This window comes from Canis lupus, chromosome 4, assembly GCF_048164855.1.
Source record: "Canis lupus baileyi chromosome 4, mCanLup2.hap1, whole genome shotgun sequence".
In the NCBI taxonomy this organism is placed as follows: domain Eukaryota; kingdom Metazoa; phylum Chordata; class Mammalia; order Carnivora; family Canidae; genus Canis; species Canis lupus.
Window position 1 is genome coordinate 5,990,570 of NC_132841.1, and position 26,723 is coordinate 6,017,292.

The following is a 26,723-nucleotide window of genomic DNA, read 5'->3' on the forward strand; positions in this document are numbered from 1 at the left end:
TCTGCCTCTTGCATTGGCATGCATTTTCAGATAATGAGTCCTAAGAGCAGGGACTGCCCATTTAAAAAAAACAAACAAACTATCATTCCTCTTACAGGACCATGGACTGTAATGCAAGAGGCACATTCAATAAATATACTAAATATAAATAAGGAATCAATGTTAGGGTGAACTTGCTATTTGATCTGTACTACGAGCAATGTTCTGGAAGTGTTCAAATATCTCCTGTATACCTGTACCGTGTTCTGAAAAAATGTCCTCTGTGCACTGTGCATCAGATCTTTAAAAGATATTGACTTGGAAACTTTGGCTGCTTGTTCTGAGCTATGCTTTAGTCCTTGGTTTGCTGTCCTCACAGCAGGACCTGTAGGGGAGAAGGGGGTTAGACAGAGACCCTTCTAGACTGTACCTCCAGTAAAATCTTCCTTCCTCCTTCCCTTTGTCTTCATTGTCTTAATGGCCCATTGTACCCAGTCATGTTCTCTTTCTCTTCCTCTTAGCATTTTTGCTGTGTGTTCACCTTGTATTTTAATCAGGTCCGATTCACTGGACTAGCAAAGGTGGTGTGCTCATCCTGATGAAAGGACCCATCCGTGTGATTCATCAGGGCCATCGGGCTAGAAATCAACAAGCAAACCACTGCCAAACCTTCGACTTCCTTGCATGGGAAACCAGCAGGGACAGGTTCTCTCTTTTTTATTTCCACAAAATGTACATCCCCAAAGCATACAGAGAAGCACATGCTGGATCATAGTGTCGTTGTTTACTCAAGATGCCTGCAAAGGCTGAAAGAGGAAGGAGTGGACATTTGGCCATCAAAGCCAACTGGAGGAATTTTTAAAGGAAGAGGCGGCTTAAAAATCTAGGCGGAAGCTGTGGTGAGAAGGCCATTCTTTGTGTCTTCAGGCAAGTCCCGATCTCAGGCATCTCTGTTTAAACTCTTATGTGTGAACATCCCCACCTCCCCCCATAGCTTGTCCTGGGAGGGAAAGAAACCTGTCAAGAGAGCCATTCCTCAGAAGGAATGAGAAGGAAGGAGAAACACAGATGTGTGTGGACTCTGGGATGCTTGGGTGCGGCCAGTTGGGAGCGGCCAGTTGGGAGCCTTCCTTCTGGACTCATCCCTCCCATCCACCCCCACAAAGATTCCATCTGGGAGGGAGTGTCTTGGACCAGCAAAGAGTTAAATTTTTGTGAAAGGCTTCCAAAGGGCCCTCTGCACTCCCCCCTTCCAGTGGGAGGACAGCTGGCTGAAGATCAGCATTTATATCCAATTAGGTTCTTTACCAGTGCTTGGTAGTTTCATATCCTAGAAAATTTTCACTTTCTGCCTCCACAAGGACTGTCGTAAGCCATTCCCCAAAAAACTATCTCCAGATGAAAAACTATAGACATGGCCCCCAGGACCCAGTATAGACTTGCAGCCATCATTCTCTCTCTGTCTCCGTGTCTGTCTGCATGTGTGTGTCTCTCTCCCATCTACCACTTCACCGTGGCTCACCATCGTTCTCCATCCCACCCACATAACCTCAGAAACTACAGAAGAAGAGTTTCCATTTTAATTCTGACATTACGAGGCTATCTATTTTGTGACTCTGAATTGTTAGTCCAAAAATGGTACTTTCTATTAGAGGTTTGATACTTTTTTTTTTTTTTTTTTTGGTCTAAGGGAACAAGATGGCTGAATATACAAAGCATGTGGTTTAATTAACTCTGCATTTCTTCAGAAGTCAGGGTAATAGTGAAAACCTATTTTAATGGAGAGAGCCCACTATCATTTGAGGCTTTAAACTTGAGCCTTTGAAAAAATAATGAATCAGGTAGCTTCATACCAGTATTGCTACATTTTCCTGCCTTTTAAAGCACTTTCTGATATTACCAGAATCTTCTGATAATGAAAGAATTAAATAATGAGATTCATCATGACAATTTTTAAAGCAGCCTTTCCTCGTCATTACCTATTACAATCTGAAGGAGCAGAGGAGAGACTTCCTCTAGATTGTTTTGATTAGGATTACTGTGTCTGATTGGACTAATATCTAGACTTCACCAGTGAGGCTGTGGAGTGCTTCTATGGATGTGTTCGAGAAAGATATATTTCTTTCCACCACCATAGGCTCTATCCCTCTATCCACTCTTTTTTGTTCAGCTCCTGGGTGCATTGTGCAAGTCACCAGGCTTAACAGGTGTTTGCTTATTGGTGATTTATCATACTCTTTTCTGATGCCATCACTGACAGAGCTTGGTTTCCCCTTTTGTCCCCATGTACAAAGGACTTAAATGCTTGCAATTGAAAAACTGTCAAATCTATTTGCATAAATCCTTTTTTTTTTCTGTCTTTCAAACTACAAGACTTAGATTTTCTCTCATGATGTTTGCTTTGTTTTAATGAACTTGACCACACATTGGATAGGATGTTTCCTGCTTGCTTCTGAGTGCAATCCTGTATGCAGTCTTCAGGGCCTGCATACAGGAGCAGCTGTATAATTTGTAGGGTCCAGTGGAAACTAGAACTGCAGGAGTCCTTCCCTGTTTGATATGAGGAATTTCAAGCTGGTGACAGCAGAACATTGGGCCACCAATGGGGACTCTGCAACTGTACAGATCACACTCCCATGAAGTCTGTCATTCCTACAGAGGAACTTTTTATGACTAACCCTAAGCGTGATCTATGACTTAGCCTGACTTTGTTCCTTTGCTATTTTTAGCTTGTAAATGGGGTAAGATCATCCTGTATCTCTCAGTGCTTTGAAAAGATTCCACCGACTACTGGCTTCTATTGGCACTACTGAAAAGTCTACTGTCAAAGTCTACCCCCACCCTTGGTTTCACCCTTTGGCACACTTTTTCCTTACAATGTGTCTGGTTTTGTGTATCTTATTTCAAGTCAATTTTGCTTCCTCGGTCTGATTTTCATCCTAGAGAGTTTTCAGCCCCTATCTTTAAAATATTGCCTCTTGTTCCAGTCTTTCCAGAGCTCCTGTGTGATGCACATTAGAGCTTCTTGTTTATCTTCCGTGTCTTTAACTTCTCTTTCACTTTGAAAATCACTTTGTCTTTTTGTGCTGTCCTCCAGGTGATCTCCTTCCAAACCATTTTCTGGGTCACAGGTCTCTCTTTAGCTGTCTAATCTTATTGTAAAACCCACTCATTAGATTTCTGTTTTTAATGATATACATTTCATTTCTAGAACTTATATTTGGTCCTTTTTCAAATAGGCCTTGTCTTTTTTTTTTTTTAGCAGAGTCTGATTATTTGCTCATAATTTTGATTCTCCCTTTCACATTTTTAAATTATCTTAACCAAAATTTTTAGCCCCTTCTGATAGTTTAATTATCCAATGTTTTTGATATGACCCATGCCGTCTACTGTGTCTGTTGACTGATTCTTTGTGCTCATGTCCCTTGAAGCATTTTGTAGTTTTTGATTGTGAGCTTCTATTTCCAAGAACATTCATGATGGGAATCTTGAGTGGCCAGGGTTAAGGATCTGTCACCACAGAGAAACTTCTCATTTGCTGCATCAAGTGCCCCTGTGGTATTACTAGATTGGGACTGTTTTCATGTTAATTAATTGGCTGAGAGTTCTCAGACCATACAGGTGTGTCAGTTTAAACCCCAGGGCTGTGTGCAGTGTGGCCTGAGGTTATGAAACTCAAGGTGACTTTTTTTTTCCCTGCCAGAGCTCCCACTGCACCAGCAGCCAAAGTGTCAGCACCTGCTCCGGTGCTCAGCCTGCTAGTTGCCCTCAGGGATTTCCTTTACTGATCTCAGCTGTGCTTTTAAACCATGTTTGTTATTTTTGTACAGCATATCTAGGTATTTTGTGGCCGGAGGTTTTTCAGATTCTCCTCCATGATAATGCCACAAATGGTAGTTTCTGTCATTCTGAATGTCATTCTGAATGTCATTCTGAATTTCTGAGCCCAGAAAAAGCTTTCTCACTATGATTACATATTTTGAGATCTCCCTAGTTGTTAGAGATGGATAGTGGTAAGGGTTGCACAATAGGGTGAATGTACCTAATGTCACCAAAAAAAATGGCTAAGTTGGCCAGGAACCCTGGCCAAACTCATGGCAATTCTGCTGCACTAACCAGAAGATTCCCTTATTTTCATATGCAGCTTTAATTTAGATGAGGTTTTGGTTTTGTTCTGCAGAGAAAACAGCTAATGTACGCTTTGCTAAAAATGACTAGAGTGCACAAATGGTTGGATTTATTTAGTACCAAAATGTGACATGTTTCAAAAAAAAAAAGAATCTTAGGAATTTGAGGACACTGGGAGGGTTGCTCAGCATTGAAAAGCGAACCGAGGAAAAAGGTATTTTGGTTTCCCTGTGCCATGCATGCTCTCTGGTTTTGAATAATGCAAACATCTCTTTCTGTTGTTCCTTCCTGTTGAGTTTCCCGCGCCTTAGAGATCTACTTTACCAGAAAATGAGAAACTCTTTGCCCAGGGAAGCACCAGAGCCATGAAGTCAGATTACTGTAAAGGTTTCATGGCTGAGTCAGCGGGAGGGCAGCTGGTGATCACTTCCTGTCTTACCCAGAGGAAGGAGCTGCCCCGGAAAGGGACATTGACACCAGACAAACTTTAGATGGTTCCTTTACCTCTCTAGGGGCGAATAAGGCTCTCTGCATGGAAGGTTCTGCTATCTGGATGGGGACAATCTAGCCCCCTGGACCAGGAAGGAAAGTCATTCATTTATTCATTCATTCATCAGTCCTCCCTCTTCTTAGAGTGGAGTGAGGAGGGCTTTGTGGGAAATGTAGGCAGGAAACTTTCAATATGACTACAGATGTGTACTTAATGTTGCTGTTTTTTTTTTTTTTTTTTTTTTGGTTTGGAAATCTTAATTACTCTGAATGAAAAATACTCAGTAATGTCCACAGTTTTTGTTGTGGTTACTATTCTGCGAACATGCTTTTAGGGAAAACACAGTGCAGGGGCCTGGCCTTTGCTGATGAGGCAATTCTGGGTCCCTGTGTTCACTCTTTGTTTTTTTTCTTTCAAATAACACTCATCCGGCATTATGTATTAGGGCTTTGAACGGGTGCTGTGGGGCTCAAATGATAAATGATAAATAGTCCCTGTCCTTAAGAATCTCTGTTTAATGCCTTGTAGAAAGGCCAGCACATATACAGAAGGAAAATGCTAAATGGAATGCAATTAATCTTCAAATGATCTAATTAAAGAATCAGAATGAGTAGTCCTACCACTTTTTTTTTTATTGTGATAAAACATACATAATAGAAATTTACCTTCTTACCCATTTTTTAGTGGCTTTGAGTACATTTGCACTGTTGTGCCGCCCTCATTCCCATCCATCTCCAGGACTTTTTCATCTTCCCAAACTGAAACTCTGCTTTATTCAACACTAAATCCCCACGCCCCTCTCTCCCTCAGCCCCTGGTAGCCACTGGTCTACTCTCTGTCTCTATGAATTTAATGCCTCTAGGGACCTCATATAAGTGGAATCCTACAGCATTTGTCGTTTTGTGTCTGGTTTATCCATTACCTTTTTAATCGAAGGAAATACGACTTACTGAAGAGAAAATGTCCACCCTGTCATTGACTGACTCATCACTTGGCTTGGCCCAGAGTAAGACGGTTAACTTTCCATTATGGGCTCAGCTCTACAATAACACGACCATTTTAGTATCTTTTCTTGAAGACTCCATCACAATGTTGTGATATTAGTTAAATCAAGTTGATTGACATGATTATAGCCTTAAGAGGTTGCCACTGCCTGAAAACATGTCCTAGCCTCCCTTCTCAGGGGGTGGTGGGGTGAAGTTAGCAGCTTGCAGGTGGATAGCGTGTGGTGGCTCTGTGGAAAGACCTGCTGGCTTCCACAGGTTGCATGTCTCACAATGCTTCACATGTGAGCACATAGCAAGCCCTGTAAGTCTCTCAGCTCAGATGCCTGCCAGAAGCCCAGGCCCTGGGGACTCCTCTCCAGACATGTGCTCTGAACCGGACTGTCTAAAATCTTTCCTCTGGAAACCATCAGGCACTCGTCAAAGGGTCAATATCTCACCGACTGCTTCTGAGCACATGTTACATTTGAGATCTGCCCTATGTTGGGAGCTGAAACATTTTGGCTTGTCTCACTGGAGTTAGGGAAAGGCCTGAAGTCATGAGGATGGCTGGTTCAGGTTTCCCACTGTGTTTCTGGGGCACCTGGATAGTCAGCAGCCTGAATTTTATACCTTACAGCAAGTCTGGTCTATTGAGTAGGAGTCAACATGGCAGCTTCATGCCATGAACAAGGGGCTCAGTTTCTTGGGGTTCACTTCTTTATTCCACCAGGATATAAGCTCTACAAGGGCTGATCTGATCAGTCCTGGATCCTCAGTGCCTACAAAAGAGCCTGGAACAAAATGTGAATATCTCCTACAAACTGGAGGAGATATCCATTGTCAGGATATTTAGTCAATCAACATACTGAAAATTATGTTGCTAGAAACCAGAAAATGATACCACTATTAAATGCATCCATGCAAGCTACTTAATCAAGAAATATCCCCAACTACCTAGTTCTTTAAGAAACTAGAATGGGGGAAGCCTGGGTGGCTCAGTTGGATAAGCATCTGCCTTTGGCTTGCATGATTCCAGGGTCCTGGGATGGAGCCCCATGTCAGATTCCCTGCTCAGCAGGGAGTCTGCTTCTCCCTCACCCTCTGTAGCTCCCCCCCTACTTCTGTGGTCTCACTCTTTCTCACTTAAATAAATAAGTAAAATCTTTTAAAAATATTTAAAAAATTTTTTAAAAACTAGAAAGGTGGGCAGCCTGAGTAGCTCAGCTGTTTAGCGCTGCCTTCAGCCCAAGGCGTGATTCTGGAGACCCGGGATCCAGTCCCATGTTGGGCTCCCTGCATGGAGCCTGCTTCTCCCTCTGCCTGTGTCTCTGTCTCTCTCTCTCTCTGTGTCTCTGTGTCTCTCATGAATAAATAAAAAAAATCTTAAAAAAAAACTAGAAAGGAAAAATAAATGTTTTTCTTCTTTTAAAAAAATTAGTTGTTTTCTCCTAAAATAACATCACTTTGTTCTTAACAAATGTTGTGGAGTCTTCTGGATGTATCAGTGAAACACTTAGCATTGAAAGAGGAAATTAACTACGTGAATTTTCAGGATATTTGTTATCTATTGGTTCTCTAATATGGTTAAATGTTAATATTGTCTCTGAGAATGTGATGCTGCGCTTGTGAAGCAATTGTTATAACAGGGCCTCTGTGTAACATTTTCTTGCGTAGGATTTTATTAAAAAAAACACACACACGCACAACAACAATAACAAAACCCCTAATAAGCTGAGGTCTTGGAAAACATTAGAAAATAGACTCTCTACAGGCTTACCACATAAGCATGCTGTTTCATTCCCCAACGGACTCTGATTGGTTTTGAGTGGGCAGTTCTTCCTTTGTCTCTGGGGCTTGGGCCTCACTTCTGTTTTCTGACCACCAGCCAGCCATGCTGTCTTCATGGAAGTCACGCAGTGGAAGGTGACGTGATTCTCCATGACTCCTCTGGGGCCTTGCACAGATGTGAAGTCCATCACCAGCGCACTGCTCTCAGAGAGGGTGCAGGGAAGCCGTGCGGTCCGCCAGAGCAGGGGCTTATGAATAGAGCAGGGGTTGATACTTCCTGTCTGGATGCCCACAAATGTCATCAAGGAATCCTCGCAGTTCTTCTTTCTTCTTTCCTTTTATTTGTATGGTTATCAGTGCACGTTGCTTTTGTACTTGCAGGGATCATGTCTGGACAAATAAGCCAAAGACTAAGCCTATAATTGAAGCAGCATTCCATGTTCCTCAAAGATGTTGGCTTTCCAGCTCCCCACAGCTCAGTACAAGGCCCCGCCCTGGACAACAGATCTTTCTGGGCCACCCGTCATGCTGGGGATAAGACATCTTCAAAAATGTAGAATATTTTTGGAGCTCTGATCCTGACCGCCACATCCCCAGTCCCTTTTGGACTAGACAGCCACCTCCTCAGATTCTTGGGGCCTCATCACACCCCTTCACCTGTGACTAGACAAGGACTAAGGGATCGGGGCAGTGTGGGAAGGGGTTGTCAAGAAGGCTGTCACTGACCAGGCCCCACAGCCTCCTGGAGGCAGACTGGCTGGAAGCGCAGTGCTTTCTGTGTCAGCCGATGCAGAGCAGGTGCTGAGGCAGGTGATGGGAAGGGAACCTGGGATCAGAGCCTTCCCTGGAGTAATGATTCCTGATGACACTGCTGATGTACTGCTGGCTGTGGCAGCCTGTCTGGGAGGTCATCCCCACCCTCAGGTCATCCTTCGTGTAGAGAAAGATCACTGGGAGGTGTTGCACGGTTGGGGTGCTACCTGCACTGACCACTTTTGTTTGTCCACTTGGCTTGGGTCCCTGGACCCCACTTTGAGCAGGTGACTGGCTGACATCACAGAACACTGAGTACATAGGATGGTTTGGGAGTACTTCAGCATGGTGGCAAGGGAGGGTACTTCGAAAGCGAATGGCCTTGGTGCCCTGGCCCTCCCCTCTATTCTTTGAAATCTAACGGCATTCTAGCACTTCCTTTTGCTTGTTGCATTACTTAGGGGAACGGTAGCAGCAGTAGCAAATAAAGCCTCCAGCACCAGAGCCTTAACACTGATGGTTACGTCCTGTTCAGGTTCATGGGTGACCGTCCTCAGGTGATGATGCAGGAACCCAGGCTCCTTCCAGCTTGTGGCTCTGCGGTCTCCTAGGCCCTTGAAGATCTCTGCACTGAAGGTGAGAGAAAGTTAAGCTTACATTAGCCTGAAGTGACACATTCCATTGACTGGAGAACAGGGAGAGGTAATCCCAGTGAGAATTCTGTGCTATGGCCGGGACGGTGCCAGTGTTGATGGACAGTTAGTTTCCCTGTCACAGTAGTGGGATAAACTTCCAAAGCTTCAATTTCCTCATCTGTAAACAGAAATTGAACCTACATCTGAGAGTCACCATGAGGACAAGTGCTAACATACGTGATGTGGCTAAGCTGGAGCCTGACGTGGACAGGGCCCTCCACCTGGGGCTGCAATTACAGCCAGTGGGAGAGGGCCTGTCTCATCTGCTGGAGCCAGGGTGGTTCAGGCTCACGTGTGCCCCAACTACTGCAAGGGCTCCCTGTCTATCCTGTGCTTCTGTGCAAAGAGGTTTCATACATAAGACGGTTATGCAATATGCATTCTGTATCATGATTATTATGTAAATGTGAGTCTATGTCATAATGATTATTAGGTAATATGTATTAGGTATTGTGATCATTTTGTAAGTGCCAGTGAATGGCTTACTCTAACATATGTCCCATGGACTAATATTCCTGGGGCATTGGCATAAGCTTTGGAATATTTTCCCATTGTTTGCTACCTCTCAAAAGACTTTTGTTTATCAAAGCAATATAGATCACTGCAAAAATTGCCAACACACAGACAGCTAGAAAGTGGAGCTTAAAAGTCTCCTTCCCACACTTAGTGCCTCTTCTCCTACCATTGTTGGGTAAGCAACCATCGTTAACACTTTCGGCAAATCCTTCCAGAAATACTCTGTGTTTATATGCAAGTATATTTAAATCCTCTCTTTTTACACAAAAGCAAATCATGCTAAAATGTTATTCCGCAACTCCTTTTTCTGCTTCCTTGTCTGCTCTACTCGCTGCTTTTAACAGCCACACAGTATTCCATCATGGCCTGAGCCCCAGTTTATTTTATTTAACCAGAGGCAAGAGCTTTATTTGTCAGTAAAAAGGCATCAAACTCTCCTTTTGTCCATGTGAGTTGATGGCTAACTCCCCAAGCTGACCTCCCCAGCAAATTGCAGGTGCCCCCTGAAATCACAATCCCATATGTGTGCCTCTGGGATTCACGTGCCTCCTACCAGGGCATCCCTCAACATCCCAGGACTTGAACAAGTGTAGTTTAAAAGCTCCTGCTTATTCTCTCAGGGATGAAGTCACAGGGGTGGGGGGAGGAGTGTGGGATGGGGGGCGGGGTGAAATAAACTGTCAGAAGTCTGCAGGAACTCCTTCCCTGTGCCTGTAACCTCAAGCTGGCTCAAAATAGCAAAGCAATCTTTATTGTCTCCTCCAGGGCACTGGGCACACTTGGTTCAACCTTCAGAGATCTGGGCCCAGAGAAAGGTAGATCAGAAAAGGAATCCTCTTCTGCTGCTCCATTCATTTGGATTAAGACTTTTTAATGTAGTGAGGAAACCAGGAGGTTCTTGCAACCGTGCTCAAGTCCCAGATGGGCGATAGTGGTTCTGCGTTCAATGATTATGCACCATGTCACTCATCCACATCACAGGAACCCATCTGACTTCGGCCCTAGGATATTGTTTTCACACATCCATGTGCCACCTTCTGATTTCCTTTTTCCCATCTTTGCATACAGCCTTTACTAATTTATTTAACATTTATATACCGAACAATTTCACTTCTAAACCTACAAACCATTTTAGGTCTGTCTTAATCCTGAGCAATGTCTCAGAGTTGGGTTGGGTATGTGTTCAGTTATATTTTTTTGAATAAACACATCATGATAAATCAACTCTTTAAAAAATCGCTCTTCATACCTCAGTGCCACACCAAGCTTTGGCAATTGCTGCCCAAGGAACTCCCACATCTCTTTAAAGGAGATGTATCTCTTTGAACAATTTAAGAGGAGACCATTCCGAGATCTTTGAATCACGTAGGATTTGCACAATAAGAAGACAATGTCCATTTATTCTCCTGCATCAGCACAGCATGGTATTTTTGGCCACAGTGATCCTCATGGAATATTTTTTGCTTTTTCTGGAAAGCGAATAAATGACTCCCTTCCCAATTACCACTGAGGATAAGTAGTAAAGAGTGAGGGAGCGCCCAGGGACTCCAGCTCTAGCAGATGTAGACATCTTTTTATTGCTTTGCATGCACTGGGCCAGGCTCACATTAGTTCTATTTTTAGATTTTCGGATTGACTTGGTGAATCTGGCCTCCTTTTCAACAGATCATATTAATGAACTGCAGATGGTCCATAATTGATTCCTCTCGATCACGATTTATTTTGCATGCAGGCAAATGTCCTTAATGTCTCCTCGGGGAATAGTCACCTAGTTTCTAAAGCCCCTGCTCTGTCTGGGAACAGGTTTTCTCTTTGGTTTCAACATCAGAGGAGAGACTATTCTAGATGGATTCAGTGAAGCGCTTGGATGTATGCTTGGCATCCCTGGGAATTTGTAGGGAGTTTGGAATCCTGGCAGTTAGTTTTGCATTCAGTTACATGAGATGCTGATCCCTATCAGCTTGGTGGATGAGGCAGGGGCTGCGTTACTGGATGACATTCAGGAACATTTCCCCTACCTACTAACATACTTGTGAGCTCCAGTATTCTAGCAGTCTGCCCAAATCATTCCTCTCCTCCCCTGGCCACACCTTGAAGTATCAATGTAGGTCTAGGTCTCCAAAGGCATTTTTTATTTTGGGTTCAACAGACTTTTCCTTAAGAGGCTCTCATTTTCCCCTTTGGCTCCATGTGAGATCTCACTTGGGGTGACCAAGCACCGGCAGGGCGTCTGGGTGTTCGCATGAGTTTGCGCACATGACAGCGCAAGATGCTGTCCAACCCCACTGAGAGGAGCCACAGATGGTGCTGACAGGACTGCTGCTGGCTCAGGCTGGGCGTTTACTCAACTGAAACAGAGAACCAAGAGGAGTGATGGAAAGAGAAGACAAAGTTTCATCCATGTTCATGCTCCAAACAAACATCTATCGATTTCCTGGTGAGTCACTAACTCAAGTTGGGTAACTAAATCTCACTAATCAGACAGCTGGATTTATCCCTGTAATATCCCGCTTGGTGCTTTACCCAGGATGCCCATTTTTCATCTGGAGGAAGGGTCTCACTGTCACCCAGGAGGCATGTGGTCACATCCATTCTGCATCGGATGCTTTGTACCAAGAGACAATTTACATGTTCATCTGGATAAACACATAATTTGAAAGCTGAAGCTTCTGTATAAACATCATAACTTCATTTTCAGGTCAGACAACTTTTGCTCTATTATTATCTGCCCTTTGGATTATTTGAGCTCCTATTCACCATAGAAATCACAGAGAGTTACCTTTCTTATATTAAGCTATAACTGACATCTTACCTTATTTTAGTTTCAGGTGTACAGCATAATGATTCAATATTTGTATGTATTGTGAAATGATCACCACAAAAAAACCTCATTCACATCTGTCACCACCCATAATTACAGAATTTTTTTTCTTGTGATGAGAACATTTAAGATTTACTCTCTTAACAACTTCCAAATTTGAAGTACAGTGTAGTACTGTAGGCTGTACATGACACCCCATGGACTTATAATAATTTTAACTTTTGGAATTGAGAACTCATGTTGTCCAAATATGTTCTGGGACAGCCTTCAAAAGGGCCAAACCTCAGCTGTCCTACAGTTGACTTGATCTTTTAGAACATCTCCAAGCTGATGGGTTGGACAAAGCACATCAGTAATGAATCTTGTTGGCTTTGAGATGGACAGCAGCTCATACTTGTCTTTCCAGATGTTGCTCTGGTCTGTGGACAGTTCAGTCTGCTCTCTTCGGGAGGATGCACATGGTGTGAGTGGAAGGCTCTGCCATTCTCCCCAGTTCTTCCTTGTGGCTTCCAAGCCTACTTCTGATGGCCTTGATTATGACAGAGTCTATTATCTAAGGAAATGCAGGGTTCTAGCAAAAAGTGAATAGTTACTTTCATTCGTCCTGAATTGAATTATCAAAGTGCCTGACAGTTGTGTGTTACAAGACTTTTGGACAGGTGGCCATCAGAAAGCATTGTTTGCTTAGCTTAATTCTCTTTAGGCACCAACATCTCTGAAATCCAGCAACAAGACTCTGGGAAGTCACTTGACTCCCATTGTCACCTCTAATGGGCAACATTTAATGGACTAACATTTTGTGGTTTGGTATAGTTAGGAAATTTCCGATCTCTGCTGATAAAGGAGTTTATTATTTTTCTAGCACATAATTCTGAGGGATTACTGGCTTGAGAATTTTAATTGACCTCAGTAGATCCCAGTTAGGAGGAAGACGGGGTGATTGTGGAGTGGAGTTTGATCACAGATTTATAAATACTGAATGATAGGCTCAATGCCTATCATTTATCCTTCAATGATTTTTTTTAAAAGACTCTATTTATTTATTTGAGAGAGAGTGCGTGAATGCACAAGCAGGGGGAGGGGCAGAGGGAGAGAGAGAAGCAAACTCCTTGCTGAGCAGGGAGCCTGATGTGGGGCTCGATCCCAGGACTCTGAAATCATGACCTGAGCTGAAGACAGATGCTTTTTTTTTTTTTTTTTTGAAGACAGATGCTTAACCGACTGAGCCACTTCTATCCTTCAAAGCTTTTTTAAAGTTCACAATTGGCTAGCATTTATTTGAAATAAATCCCTCATCCTTCTTTCTGAAAAAGCCTGTCTTGGGCACCTGTGCTTCCTTCAATTTGCTCTTGGAATTAAATGGGGAGAAGACTTAACTGGAGAAGACTAAGTGGAGCTTTTCATGCACATTACCTTTTGACTAAAGAATGTCTCATACTGACCCAGGGCCTCCGCACCCCCAGAGAAATTTGCTGTTTTGGCAGGTCATTCGTCTTTGTCATTCAGAGGATAAAGATGCTGAAGAAGAAAGGAGCAAAATGCCTGATGCCTCAGGATTTGTGGACTCTTCCATGTGAAGCCTGGAAGGGGCTTTGCAGATTAGGATCAGCATTTAGAGTGACCTCACCACGTATGTATGTGGAATTAGGACGAAGGTGTGTAGGATGCTGAATTAACTGGACCAAGGTTAAAAATCCCAGCGTGGCCTCTTACAAACTGCTTGACTCTGGGAAAATTCCTTATACCTTCCAATCCTTAGGTCCTTCATCTGAAAAATGGGATGCTACCACGCCTGTCTCATGGAGCTGCTGTTAGCTAAAATGAAACAAAGGAGGAAAAAGCCCTTTGCACAGTCTGGAGCATTACCAGAGTCCTGGAATATTTCCAGCAAATGTTGGTTCATGTCCTCTTCACATGCAAAGGGAAAGCGACTTGTCACAAAAGCCGGGTCCCCTTGAGCAGGCCTACAGGGCAAGCTTTGTTTGGGTTGAGGCTGCCAGGACTCAAACGGCACCCTGACTCTGAAAATGATTATTCAGAGTGCTGCATTTTTGCCTCTGTGAAGCCAATATCCTGACTATGTTGGTGTTAGGAGCCTAACCTGTGATTTCGCTTTCTTGTGGTTGGGAGATGGACTGGACGGTCCCTGACAGACCCATGGGGAGCTGTCCAAACAAAGTTGAGAGAGTGGACTGTGATCCATGGGCAGTATCTCTGTGCTCCTGTGCCAACAGCAGTAATGATCGATCAGTCAATCAGCAAACCAAAAAATAAAATCATGGATGTTTTCTACATGCCGGACACTGTGGTAAGTGATTTCCATTCTGATTCCACAGCAGGACCTCTGCAGAAATACCAGGACTCACACATTCATTCCTACAGCAGCCCTAGGAGTTCTGTGCTGTTTTCATCCCTGCCTCACAGATGAGGAAACAGTCATAGAGAAAGCACTTAATGGTTTACAAAGCATTTGAATATAGCATATACTTTTTTGAGTACCAAGCCGTACATAACAGTAGTCAGAAATATGGACAATATAGAATTAAAGAAGAAAACTCAGTCACTCTTCATCCTATTACTCGGGGAAGTTGCTACACAGATGTTTTTTGGATGGTTAACAGGGATGGAGGTAAGGGTGATGAGGATACATTTTGTAGACACAGAAACGAGGGCTTAAAGACAGTGGCCCATAGTCTGTAGCAGAGCCAGGCCTCACTCACATTTTCCTGCATTTCTCTACCTCTTTAATTAGCCAGAGATTTTTTGGAGGTCTAAATCTCTGTTGGATTTGCCAGTTCCCCTTCTGCCTTGGAGAAGGCCCCAAAGGATTCTTTGCAGGTGACTGGAACCGAGGTGGGTTGATCTGTGAGGGTACTTCTGTCACTCTCAGGTTTCTAACCTGTGAGCTTCAGGTCCCTGGAGGAAGGGGTCCGCCAGAGTCATTGCAGGGACTTGAGGTACCTGTGCTGGCCAAACCTGCAGAGGCTAACTATTGCCTCCCACTTGTGTGAGCTATTATTTGTCAAATTATATGTAGATGATTATGGTTAATAAAATATATATTTGCTTGTAAGCATACCTGAATTATTTTTAAAAAATATTTGATTTACTTATTTGAGAGAGAGAGAGAGAGAGAGAGAGAGAGAAAAGCATGAGCAGGGGGAGGGGCAGGGGAAGAGGAAGAAGCAGATTTCTCACTGAGCAGGGAGCCTGACATGGGGCTCAGTCCCAGGACTCTGGGATCATGACCTGAGCCTAAGGCAGATGTTTAACCCACTGAGCCACCTGGCTGTCCTGGGATACCTGAATTCTTTATGAGCTTTTGTCATTATGTATTTTCTTAATCAAGAAATATTAGGGGCACCTGGGTGGCTCCGTGGTTGAGTGTTCAGCTTTTGGTTCAGGTCGTGATCCCTGGCACGTGATTTGGGCTCCTGGCAGGGAAACTGCTTCTCCCTCTGCCTATGTCTCTGTGTCTCTCTCTGTGTCTCTCATGAATAAATGGATAAAAATCTTAAAAAAAAATTAAACACACAACCATTATCATGTGAGAGTCTGCCATATTTTGGGGGTTTACAAAGCCATGTACAAAGGGGTTCCCATATAGAGATATAGTAGCTGTTAATACAGAGGAGAACCAAGGTCAATATGGTGACAAACCATTGAAACCCCAGGCCCAGCAAGGCAGACGTCTGCATCCTGCATGGGGGAGCCCAGCAAGAGGACAGCAGGAATTAGGAGAGACTTCTATGTAATGAGGTCTGGGAAAAGCTCACTCATTTGTGGGGTTTGTGGCATCATGTTTATGAAACACCCACTTGATTTGGTGATTTTTTTTTATTTTAAAGATTTTATTTATTTATTCATGAGAGACACCGAGAGAGAGAGAGAGAGAGAGAGAGAGAGAGAGAGAGAGAGAGACAGGCAGAGGGAGAAGCAGGCTCCATGCAAGGATCCCGACGTGGGACTTGATCCTGGGTCTCCAGGATCAGGCCCTGGGCCAAAGGCAGGCGCTAAGCCGCTAAGCCACCGGGGCTGCCCGATTTGGTGATTTTTAAAATGAGCTTTTAGGTGCACCTGGGTGGCTCAGTTGGTTAAGTATCTGCCTTTGGCTCAGGTCATGATCTCAGGGATCATGGCCTGGGATCGAGGCCCATGTCAGGCTCCCTGCTTAGTGAAGAGTCTGCTTCTCCCTCTCCCTCTGCCCCGTCCCACTTTCTTGGTCTCAAACAAATTTTTAAAAATCTTTTAAAAAGATTTTTTAAAAAATGAGATTTTATCTAAACTCATTTTCATGCCATGTGAACCCAGTCTGTTGGGACAGCTAATCCAATAGAAATGGAGATGCTGACTTACTTTGTGCCTCTGACCTTTCAGAGGGAAAAAATGGTATTATCTACTGTGATGGTGGGAAGCAGCCCCCCATGTCCTTTCTCAGGGCAAGGAAAGATGCCACCAAGTTGCTTGTCCCACACTGCTACATGTCTCCTGGTGGGGTGGAGCCTCTCAGCACCCTCTGGCCTGTCACCTGGGGCCCTTCCCTTCTGTCATATAGTTGCAGGTTCCATGCCTATTTCCTCTGCCAGATTTTAGGCTTTGTACATGCAGGCTGTGTCTGCTGAGCCTTCTTTCCTGGGTCCAGCACAAGATATATTCAAAAATATTTGTTGAGTGAATAAATCAGTGAATGGATGAGTATATGAATAGTTAAGTATGACTTTGACTTGACAAGTTAGAGATTGAAAAAGTTTTAAGGAGATTTTAAAGTCTGGATCACTATTTATTAAATGTGCCTATTCAGTTTTTTTTCCTTTTTACTGCCCATATGGATTTATAGAAGCTCAGAGTGTTAAATGAAAAATCCTATTTCCACCCCCGCCTTGATTATAGAAACAACACATGCTCATTGTAAAAAAATTTAATTAACGAGGTGAAGAAAAGGCTGACTGTCCTTATCACCACACCTCCATGTCTCTGTGAGCACACCTACCTCTCCAGAGCACCCTGGGTGTACTCGGCAAGGTTTCCTCAGAGCCCCCAGACCCTTTCTCTGCCATGCTCTGTGCCCAGGAGACTGACCTATCATGGCAGATAGCAGGCTTCTATGCACACCCTACTCCCCTTCCTGTTATGGTGGGGAAGGCACTGGCCAGAACGAAGCCTGTGGCAGGAACAGAAGTCAGTACACTGCTCCTTCGCCATGACCTCCCAGAGGTCAACTGTCCTGCCTGACCTCTGGCCCCTCCTGCATGGCTCCAGTCCTAGCCAGGACCAGGACACACTATCTCCTCCTTGTTCTTCATGCTCATGGGGTCATGAGGGCTTCCCACCATTGCTGGTCTCGGTATCACCATCCCTCTTGCTGGGGGATACCCCTGCTGTCCACAGCTCTTGAATTGGTCCCTTCACAAAAGCTCCTTTATAGGAACCATATGGGATGGAGTCTGCTTCTGGCCCGATTAAAACCATACATACCTGTATGTACATACATGGCGTGTTGTACCATACTTTCTAGCCGGTTACCAGCTTTTATTTTTATTTTTTATTTGTTTAATTAATTTTTTTTTGGAGTTCGATTTGCCAGCATATAGCGTAACAGCCAGTGCTCATCCCGTCAAGTGCCCCCCTCAGTGCCTGTCACCCAGTCACCCCGTCCCCCCGCCCACCTCCCCTTCTACTACCTTCCACTTCGTTTCCCAGAGTTAGGAGTCTCTCATGTTCTGTCTCCCTCTCTGATATTTCCCACTCATTTTCTCTCCTTTCCCCTTTATTCCCTTTCACTATTTTTTATATTCCCCGAATGAATGAGACCATATAATGTTTGTCCTTCTCCAATTGACTTACTCCACTCAGCATAATACCCTCCAGTTCCATCCACGTCGAAGCAAATGGTGAGTATTTGTCGTTTCTAATGGCTGAGGAATATTCCATTGTATACATAAACCACATCTTCTTTATCCATTCTTCTTTCGATGGACACCGAGGCTCCTTCCACAGTTTGGCTATTGTGGACATTGCTGCTAGAAACATCGGGGTGCAGGTGTCCCGGCGTTTCACTGCATCTGTATCTTTGGGGTAAATCCCCAACAGTGCAATTGCTGGGTCGTAGGGCAGGTTTATTTTTAACTCTTTGAGGAACCTCCACACAGTTTTCCAGAGTGGCTGCACCAGTTCAGATTCCCACCAACAGTGCAAGAGGGTTCCCCTTTCTCCACATCCTCCCAACATTTGTTGTTTCCTGTCTTGTTAATTTTCCCCATTCTCACTGGTGTGAGGTGGTATCTCATTGAGGTTTTGATTTGTATTTCCCTGATGGCAAGTGATGCAGAGCATTTTCTCATGTGCTTGTTGGCCATGGTGTATGTCTTCCTCTGTAAAATTTCTGTTCATGTGATCTGCCCATTTCATGATGGATTGTTTGTTTCTTTGCTGTTGAGTTTAATAGGTTCTTTATAGATCTTGGATACTAGCCCTTTATCTGATAGATCATTTGCATATATCTTCTCCCATTCTGTAGGTTGTCTTTTAGTTTTGTTGACTGTATCCTTTGCTGTGCAAAAGCTTCTTATCTTGATGAAGTCCCAATAGTTCATTTTTGCTTTTGTTTCCCTTGCTTTCATAGATGTATCTTGCAAGAAGTTGCTGTGACCAAGTTCAAAAAGGGTGTTGTCTGTGTTCTCCTCTAGGATTTTGATGGAATCTTGTCTCACATTTAGATCTTTCATCCATTTTGAGTTTATCTTTGTGTCTGGTGTAAGAGAATGGTCTAGTTTCATTCTTCTGCATGTGGATGTCCAATTTTCCCAGCACCATTTATTGAAGAGACTGTCTTTCTTTCCAGTGGATAGTCTTTCCTGCTTTGTCGAATATTAGTTGACCATAGAGTTGAGGGCCCATTTCTGGGTTCTCTATTCTGTTCCATTGATCTATGTGTCTGTTTTTGTGCCTGTACCACACTGTCTTGATGATCACAGCTTTGTAGTACAACCTGAAATCCGGCATTGTGATGTCCCTGGCTCTGGTTTTCTTTTTCAATATTCCCCAGGCTATTCGGGGCCTTTTCTGATTCCACACAAATCTTAATATTATTTGTTCCAACTCTCTGAAGGAAACCCATGGTATTTTGATAGGGATTGCATTAAACGTGTAAATTGCCCTGGGTAGCATTGACATTTTCACAATATTAATTCTTCCAATCCATGAGCATGGAATGTTTTTCTATCTCTTTGTGTCTTCCTCAATGTCTTTCAGAAGTGTTCTGTAGTTTTGAGGGTATAGATCCTTTACCTCTTTGGTTAGGTTTATTCCTAGGTATCTTATGCTTTTGGGTGCAATTGTAAATGGGATTGACTCCTTAATTGGTTACCAGCTTTTAAAGTTAACAGTGCTCTGTGATAGGAATCTCTTAATGCCAGTAGATATAATTATGTTCCCTCATTATTCTATTTGTTAGGATTTTCAATAGGATCTAATTAAATCCCACAAATATTTATTGAGTTTCTACCCTGTGTAAGATATAGTCCCTGCCCTTAAGGGGGTGGTGCTATGTGGGCCTTAAGACAAGATAAATTAGTGGAAAATAAGAGGTGTCATAAAGGAGATGCTAGCTAAAAGTCATAAGAATTCAAAGGAGAGAGTGTGGGTCATGCAGAAGGCTTGTTGGAGGAGGCAGTGCTGTGATAAGCTAGGGTGTGTGTGTGTGTGTGTGTGTGTGTGAAGACTTAAACCAAAGGGAGCCTGGAAGACACCCCAGGCAGGGAGGGTGGCAAGACCCAAGGCTCAGAGCTGTGAACTTATAAGGTTTTGAGCTGTGAAGAGTCTGGTTCAGCTGAGCAGAATGGAATGTTCTTCCAGGGTACTTTATTCATCTTACCTTTTTTCCTTTTTTAAAAAAGATTTATTTATTTACATTAGAGACAGCGCATGTGCAGTGGGGAGGGGCATATAGAGAGAGAAACTTAAGCAGACTCTGCAGTCAGCATGGAGCCTGATTCGGGGCTTGATCTCACAACCCTGAGATCAAGAGTCAGACACTTTAGTGACTGCACCACCTTTAAGGTAATTCATCTCACCTTTAAAGGAGTTTTCTGGAGTGGATTTCATTTTTCTTTCTCCCTTCGAGATTATCATCTTCTCGAGACCAGGGACCATCCTTCACATCATTTTATAGACTATATACTTCGAATAAGGTAGGGGTTCCAAGTAAAGGCTTGCCGAGTGAATCTGAACAGATAACCTTATGATGGGAACTGAAATTCCTTGTCAGATCATGATGGGTTGTGACAGCCAGGCTGGGTGGTTTGTGGGAACTACCCTGGACTTGCAATCCTTCTGGTCAGTGTCTTCTCTTTCTTTTCAGAGACTTCTCGCTCTTTTAGGCTTCATTGGAATCATAGATATGAAAATGCTTTCTGGACAGGGACACTATCTTCTGAGAAGATAGGTCCCTATTTCCCATCTATTCTTTCTTCTACATGTAGGTCCGGGGGTAGGAAGCCCTGACTCATGTTCACCAGAGAAACAGATTGCACATGATTCTGCTGAATCAAGCTGATCTTTGGAGTGGAGGGCAAAACGAGAGCTGAATTTGGCTTTTCTACCAATATGAAAAGTCCCAAGAATATCTCTTTTCCTATCCCCTTCTCCTCTGGCCAACTCCAGAAAAGCCAGAGAGCGCCAACTTTTGCCCAAGCACCCCGTTTCTTCCCCTGCTCCTCCACATCCTGCCTCTGTGGCTTGGTGGCTGAAGGTATTGATTGTTGGGCAGGGAACACGACAAAGTTTGGGACATTCGTACAGCCATTGTGTATGCAGTGACGGGTGATGAGGGTGTGCAGCAACCACAGTAACGAAACAGAAGAAGAGATGGCGTGTGTGGGCATGAACATGAACTCTGTCATGCACTGGCTGGTTGTGTGTGACTTGCCTGTGAGGCAGCTCACCCCCTTAGCTGTAGTTTCCATAAGTAAAATGGAGATAAAATGGAGACAGTAATATCTACCCTCACAAAGTTGTGCAAACAAGGGAGGTAAAGGGCAGAGAGAAGCACAAAGCTTTGTGCAGGGACTTTCCGTACTTTATGCTTTTTCTCCCTGCACATTGGTACTTTACCTTTTCTATTCCAAACTCTACTGGGATACAAATGTATATTTTTTTTGGTGAAGGATTATCTAATAATATCATATTCATTTCAAATTCCCTTGGAGGTGTGTAGGACGTTGGATGTAGTTGGGGAGAATTATCCATTGCCTCTTCATCTCCAATCCCTGAAACAAAACAAACAACACAAAACGAGCATCTGGCTTCCATTCTGAAACCAGTTGTTCTGTTAGCTCATCTGTCACAAAATGCACATGACGTAGATAAATGGCCCTCCCGAAGCATGTAATATGCTGCTCGGGGAGGAGAAGTGCTTCGACGAAACCAGTTTGCATCCTGGAGGCTCCGGGTCTTGTAAATATCTAGGAAAACCTGTTGACTGTTGAAAATCCAGAGTCTAAATACTGTTTACTCCGGAATAATTTGTAATTCCTTTCCCAGCTCAAATAACTATAAACTCCTACAAAGTGGTTTATAAACACTCATTAGAGTATTACAAAAGTCCTTTGAGCTCCACGTGATTATCTCCATTTGGCAGTTGAGTAAACTGAGTCACAAAAGTTGAAAGATCTGCTCAAAGTTATGCCAGGAGCAAAGACAGGGCAGGGCCAGAGCTCAGACACCCTGGCTCCTGATCTGGTGAGCGGTTCCACAGAATGTGCTGGGGTTGGCCACGTCCAGGCTCCTGACCTCTCAGGGTCCCACAGGGCCACAGTCTTCTGTTAACCCATTGTCCACGACTGGCTGAGGTCCCCTGGCTCCTGAAATACCACCGTCCAGGGGCAAAAGCTCTGCTTTGAAAAAGCCATCAAAACATGTGTCCAACAGCCACCTATGTCCTTCCAGCCATCTCACTGATTCTTGATGCCTGCTTATAAGGGCCCACAGATGGATCAGTAGGTAGAACAGTCAGACATTGGTCTTCTGCTTTTCTGCCTGAAAATAGCCAAGATTTGAGGGGTGTAGTAAACATTTCCTGGTTTTTGGCTGCCCGGCATTTTGATTCCACTTATATTTAGGCTCCACCAACCCAACCACCAGGGTCAACAGAAAATGCTGACTATGCACTCTTCTAGAACCCTGGCACCAGGGTGCGGGCACAGGACCTAAGCCTGGCCAGCTGGCAGTGCTGCTTGGGACTCAAGTGAGTGGGAAGGAGAGCGGGATTTGCCTGGCAGCGGGTGGAGATCCCCGCATTCCATGCCTGTCAGTGGTGGTGCTGTGGGGCCAGCAGGGTGGTCTGGGTCCCAAGGAGGCAGCTCTACCATCAGATTGCTGTTGTCTATGACCTTGGCTGTGGTTAAAACTGTTGTCTTGGGTGCGTTTGGCTTCCTGCTCATTTCTGGAAACCTCTGGATTGTTTGTGAGTTAGCAGTTTTCCTTCCAACAAATTCCTTCCTGAAGTACACCAGAGTCAAGAGTTTTGTTTGTATCTGGCTAGGAATAAGTTGCAGGATGAGAGAGGTATTTTTTTTTCCTTTCTCCCTCACATTACTGAGAGATGGGTTCTAAGAAACCAGTGAGACAGCAGATAGTAAATGTGCCATGAAACAGAAAAAAAGGCTCAAAAATTTAGGAGCTGGTGTTTGAGGATGATCTGGCTCATTCTTCTCCAACAACACTGAACCCACATCAGTGATGTTGGTTGGCACATTGCTATCACATCACATTGTGAGTGAGAGTTCACTGCCATCAGCATGACCAGTGTCATCACCAGCACCACAGCCCCTGACATTCTAACCATAATGGTGGTGCCTTAGACCAGCTTCAATGTGTACTCATCTCCGGTCTTCCTCTAGACTCCTGTCAGCAGGTTGCCGCCCAACCAGGGTCCTGACACAGCTTGCATGTGGAGTTGGGGAAAGGCTGCCCGCAGCAGGGGAGAGTGGGGAGAAAAGGACACGTGTGCCCCAGAGCCCTGCATGCTTTTGCCTTTCCCACTACTGGGGGTATGAGGATGCTGTCCAGGGAGTCTGGAAATCTTAGGAAACAGTGTTTTCACCTATACCAGTGGCAGTGGGCAACATGCCTCTTACAGACTCACAGAAGAAGGTAACAGAATAAAAGATAATATTTGTTGAGTGCTTCTTATGGAGAATCTCATTTGGTCTTCCTACTAACCCTATGAGGAAGGTGCTATTGTTATCTCTAATTTACAGGTAAGATGACTGAGGCACAGAGGTGAGGTGACTTGCCAGGGAGTCTACTACTAGGCTACAGTGAATTGGGTAGGTGCCTGCATGCTACGGGAGGCTTACAAAGTTAACTCTCACAACTCCATGGAAATATTATTTAAAAATACAGATTTCCAGGGTCCACACCCAGGTTTTAATTCAGCAAATCTTGGGAGGGTGAGGGATACAACATGGAGATTGAGCTGCTACCATGCATCCCGAATGATTCTGAAGGAATCCGTCCATGGGCAGGTATTGGGCAGCCATTGGCCCACACAAGAGCATATGTAGCCACTCCCTTTTCCATGTGCTTGGCAGAGGATGCTTCTAGATCATTGTACTCTTTCCTGACTTGGCCCCAGAATCCTTCTCAATGCAGGTAGTGACTCACAATCACAAAGAGATGGCTTCAAGACAAAATCAATTTGTCATCTTCCTTCAGTATGCAGGAGGGGAACTGAAGAAGCTGGGTGTTATCACAGGCCAGTAACTCAACAAAGGAATAAAATAATGGGCTCTTCCTGTGCCCCAAGTTTTTTCTGTTCTGTCACAGGGAGATGTTATAGAACCTTTCATTTTTAGCCTGGAGAGGGTGGATTCTTATCTCTAAATTGCTCTATTGGTTTAAGGTTATGCTAGCTACTTTAACATTTTATGACATTTTATAACATATTATAACTGTGGTTGAAACTGTTCTGAGTTCGATTTTTTTTTTTAAGTCATCCAAATGACCAGCTTCTACCCCATGAATTGGATTAGTTTGCATATGTTGGGTCTATTTGTTAGGATGGCTCTAAACACCAAATCAACTGCGTTTGATCAGTAGCAGGATTCGGGGAAGGAGTTCTGTTCCACCCATTCCTTAAGGCTCCAGGCTGATGGAAGCTCTGCCATCCTCAGTGCATGGCTTCCAAGACCAGTCACCCTAGCTGTTTACACCCAGGAGATTGACAGTAATGAAAGACAGTGGCGAATTGCCCAGGAACATTAAAAGAGCATTTGTTGGAAGCCACAGTCCATTGGCCAGAACCAACCAGTCACATGGCTTTACTCGACCACAAGGGAGTCTGGGAAATGGAGGCTAGTGTGTCCAGAGGAGAGGGAAATGAGTTGGTGCTCAGCTAGCTGGAGTCCCATGGGGAGACACTAGGGGCTATAGTTGTGCCCAGCAGGTGACTGAGGACCACACAATCCAGAGTGGCTGGTGCTTGGGCCAGTGGTATCTAAATTTGTAACTGCTGAGTTGTCCCTCTGTTGGACAATTAAAATACATTCAATGGGACAATTTTAAATGGTAGAAAACCCCACACCAAACAGAAAACAAGAACAATGTGTATTTTAGAATTTTCCCCAACATTTTAACAATCTTTCATGACTTTTTTTTTAAGATTTTATTTATTTATTCATGAGAGACACACACACACACAGAGAGAGAGAGAGAGAGAGAGAGACAGGCAGAGGGAGAAGCAGGCTCCATGCAGGGAGCCCGACGTGGGACTCGATCCCGGGTCTCCAGGATCGCACCCTGGGCTGCAGGCGGCGCTAAACCGCTGAGTCACCTGGGCTGCCCATGACTTTGTTTTTGAGTGCTTTATACCTGTATAATTTTAGAAATGCTTGTCTGGCTCACCTTGTGGTTTTGCTCATTAGCTGTTTGTCTCCCAAACTGTTTCCTTGGACTCTGAGGGAAACCTATCTAGTTCTGTCCCAGCCTTCTCCATATTCTGAAATATTCCTCCAAGACTAGAGTAATGCATTAGCATTTCTGACTCTGAACAAAAATGCTGCCCTGGTCCTCTTTCTTGAAAGTCAGTGTCCCTGGTCCTCATAGTGGTAGGCTCTGAGCTTAGACCCCAGCACTGCCCCCTTCAGTAGTGAGTCCTTTGCAAATGTACCAATAGCCTCATGCCTCATCATCCCATTTACACATGAAACTAGCAATCCCCACCTCACAGGACAGTGGCAAGTTGCGGGGGAGCAGGTGTCTGATGTACAATAAGCATGAAAACTGCTATTGTTAACTCCAGAATCAATGAACCACCCACTGGAGTTCAGCTATGTCAGGCTCTGTGGGTAAAATTGACACTTATGGATAAGAATCTAAACACTGAAGCTCAGAACAAAGACGTGGTCAGAGGGTGCTCTCCCATTGGCCCAACTCAGAGGTGTCTCCCAAAGTTCTCTCTTGAAACAAAACTTGCGCTCTCAAGCCCTCACTGCGCTGTGACTCAGTTTCCCTGATAAAAGGGGGATACAATGACAGTTCTAAACTTGTTTGCAAAACACACCGAGCACCTTGAAATAAAAGTGGTATTTAGTGGGAGTTCAAAGAGTTACGTGATTATTTTATTGCTCCTTTTATTCCTGAGATTTTTCTGTTTGCTTGGCTTACAAACCCAAGCCAGGGCCATAAAATCACTTTTATGCAAGCGCCTTTCACACACATCATGTACCAACTGCACATTTCAGTCAATGCATAAAGTGCTCAGGAGGATGAGGGTGGAGACAAGCAGAACAAGAATACCAGCCGTCTCTGCCTAATTGAGGCCATTACTATACACTGCCACTGAAACTGTGCCACGGTCGATTTTTTTTAGCTGTCCAAATGACCCATGAATTGGATTAGCTTGCACACGTTGGATCTGTTAGGATGGCTCCAAACACCAAATCAATTGTGTTTTTCAACCTATTGTTCTTTCTTGTGGGGTCAGTCTATGACTCACCACATTCTTTCCAGAGGCCCCATGACCCCAACCCAGAAGATGAAAGAAGCTTCAGACTGGTGTAACTGACCCAGGGTGGGAATCCCTCTTACAATGCCTTGGGCATGCGGTGGCATAGACTTTGTAGGCAAATATGGGGCCCACCCTCCCTGTTTTGGGAGGCATCTCATTGTGTGGTTGGGTGGATCTGGTCATAAAATGGTCTTAAAGGTGAACAGATGTGTTGGCTATGCTCAAGTGAGGAGTCCCAGGGAACACTGGTTTCCCACGTTGGCCACAGAAGCTGGTAGCCTGAGAGGTTCAGAATGCTCTGGTGGTCCCGAGCCTCTCTGAGCTCCTGAGCAGAAAGAGGTGCGGCACAGGACCCAAGAGTTATTTCTGTTTGGGTTCTTCCTCTACTCAGTTTTACAAACCAGGACGAGTGGCTGCCCCTTTAGTTGAGTCAAAGTTTAGGATTGATTTACAGGGATTGGCTCTTCAAGGACGGCATTTTTGCAGCTGTTCTTCTGTGCCTTTCACTTTTGGTCAAGGTAAGGAACTATAGGCCGCCATATTGCACAAGAACAGGGAA

General features: G+C 44.2%; 1 long non-coding RNA gene across 2 annotated transcripts in view; it reads left to right on the forward strand.

Annotated features, from left to right (window-relative positions):
* The window catches only part of LOC140631774 (uncharacterized), a 38,009-nt gene that overhangs the window by 6,432 nt on the left and 4,854 nt on the right, over window positions 1-26,723 (forward strand). For both annotated transcript variants that reach the window (XR_012029291.1, XR_012029292.1), the window contains exon 3: window positions 8,660-8,760. This is a non-coding gene — a long non-coding RNA (uncharacterized lncRNA). The remainder of the gene's footprint in view (window positions 1-8,659; window positions 8,761-26,723) is intronic.